The sequence below is a fragment of the Pteropus vampyrus genome, unplaced genomic scaffold (genome assembly GCF_000151845.1).
Source record: "Pteropus vampyrus isolate Shadow unplaced genomic scaffold, Pvam_2.0 Scaffold53, whole genome shotgun sequence".
Taxonomy (NCBI): Eukaryota; Metazoa; Chordata; class Mammalia; order Chiroptera; family Pteropodidae; genus Pteropus; species Pteropus vampyrus.
This window is the reverse complement of record NW_011888834.1, coordinates 6,774,359-6,777,139: the sequence shown is the minus strand read 5'-3', so window position 1 is coordinate 6,777,139 and position 2,781 is coordinate 6,774,359.

Genomic DNA, 2,781 nt, shown 5'->3' with positions numbered 1-2,781 from the left:
CTCTGTATGATACTGTAATGTGGATACGTGCCATATGTTTGTCAAGACTCAGAATGCAAATACAAGGAGTGAACCCTGATACAAACTATGAACTTACAAATAATATATTAAAATTGGTTCATTAGTTGTAACCAAGGCACTACACTAAAGCAAAATGTTAGTAATGGTGGGAAACAGGGGTAAACGAGCACATGGGAAGTCTCTGTGCATTCTGCTCATTTTTCCAGAAATTAAAACTTCTTTAAAAAAAGTAAAGTCTATTCATAAAAAAAAAAAGTTTGCTTTTTTCTGGCAATGGACTGTGCCTGCACATCCTCCCAGACTCTTTCTCGCATAAATGAAAACTGAAATGGACAACAATGGAATATTATGAATAATCTTTTGTAGACTTTCTCTTTTTTATAACTGTATACTATGAAGATTTTTCTAAAATACTAAATATTCTACAACACTATTTTAGCTATACTGATTTCCATTTAGAAATACAATAAGTGATTACAGCCAATTTCTTGTTTTAGATATTTAGATTGGTCCCAACAACTGGTAAATAAATAGTACTGTGATAACATTCTTTCAATTACATTCTTTCAAACATGAGTGATTCTTTGGTTGAGATAAGCTCTTAAAAGCAGAACTGTTTCATAAAATCAAATGTATAGCTAAGGCTTTTCAAATTTATTGCAAAATTTCACTCCTACCAGTCTATTCCCTCACCAACACTGAGTATTATCATTATGTCAAATTGGTGCTAATTCCATAGGCAAAAGATACCTCATTATTGTTAGTTTTAATTTATGTTTTAATACTAATGACCTCAAATATATTCTAATATGTTTTTGACCATCTAGAATTCATTATGATTTAACTGAAAGGTATTTTTAAATTTATTAATATATTAAAGAAATGTTAGCCAGGGACCCAGTTTTATTTTTTAAAGACCTACTAAATCTCTGAAGTACAGACTCACATATTTAATAATGATAATTAATTTTTTAAATGCTTTTAAGTGTAAAAAAAGAGGATTAATCCAGTTTCTTCAAAGAATTTTAGATTTATAATTTCCAATTCTGTTAGTGACTACTGACTTAAAAAAAAAAAAGTAGCACTTACGAAGCATTTCTGTATCAGTTGGAAATTTTTTAAATACGATTTTGTTATAGTACATCTAGTAGGAAAAAATAAATCTACAGGAAGACAGTAGAAACAAAGGAAATGGCCAAAAGCAGAAAGGTACTTCTACCCACAGACCTTTCCATTCACCACCACAGTGGCGAGTCTCTGCTAACTGGTGTGAATGAGCAGTGATGCTGTGTAGAGCTGGCCTGGATTCCTTGAAGTCTTAAACCATCCCCCAGAATGCAGTAGAATAAGAAACTTCCATTTTACTTTCTTTTGAAACCCACCACCCTGCTACTAATAGGCTTATAGCCAAATCCTTAAAGTTTTAGAAAGAAGATGGCAGAAATTTCAACAGCTGATGAAAGATCTCAGTACATCTCTGAAAGATGAGAAGTAAATGGAGGCGGGCAGCCGACAAATCAGAGGAGAGCAACCATGGCCTTGAACTCAGTCTGCCCAGCAAACAAGGAGGATGGGGCTAGAAATGGGGCCTTAATGGAAGGTCTGTGTATGTCACAGTTCACCATCCTTACAACCACCCCAGAGCGAGCAGAGAAAGCATGTGTCTACATAGGTCTCCTCCCAATATACTACCAAAGAAGACGGAAGGAAAAACAAAACATAAACCAGGGATGCTCTTTTTCAAAATACACCGGCTGCCTTGCTGCCTTCCTCAACCAAGGATAATGACAATTCGAAGGGCACCCCTGCCTCTCAACGATTTAGCAGGTCACTTGCTTGTCAATTTTTTTATCGCCTCATATTTAGATATGAACCAGCAATCCGAGTTTTCCAGACATTTGAGGAAAACCTACACCATGAAAAAGAGAGACAGATCAAAATAAATCTACTAGGTCCAAGTTTTCATGAGACTTGATGCCTCTTTTATTTCACCTGCTACAAACTATGAGCACAACTGCAAGTATGTTTGCAAATTCCCAGTGAATAGCTGGTGCTGCTTCTATAAAGACTCAGAGAGCCAAGATATCAGTCAGTTTTAATATGTCGAGTCTGATCATAAACAGAGTCACCCAACCAGAGGTTTCTACTAATATCCATGACTAATACTAGAGAGCATTTTAGTTTGCTAAGTACCTCAATACTTCACTTCATACAAATAATATCAGAGTAGTACTCGCAAAATGTTTACAAGAACTGGACTCACATCGAGTAGCTGCTTCGAAGTTTGGGGGCGGAACTAAATACTATTATTCAGAACTCAGTGAAAAGCAAGAGTAGTTTGGCTGCACCTGTGCGGAGAAACTATAGTATGACAAACCTTCATTTCCTTTCCTTAAGGTTTACATACTGCTACCATTTTAATCATGGGAAACAGGCATGGAGTGAGATGCTGGTGAAGATTCCTTCAAGTTTCATAGAGAACTAAGCCACCACACTCCCATGATTACATTTGTGTCCTAGGCATTCAAAATGATGGGCATTCCTGCCAAAGGCCATTATTTCTGAGAGAAGCCAGAAAATGCTATTCCTTTGACCCTTTTGATTTATCTTCCTTCCCCTAGTTCAGGGTTTTATGGTGCTGCTTTATTTTGCTTTCAAAAATAGAACCTGAAGAAGTGTCCAGTATGTTTCCTTAATGTTTTATAGCAAACAGTTGAAAACAAACTCTTGTATTGGTAATTATTAGTGGACATTGTGGAG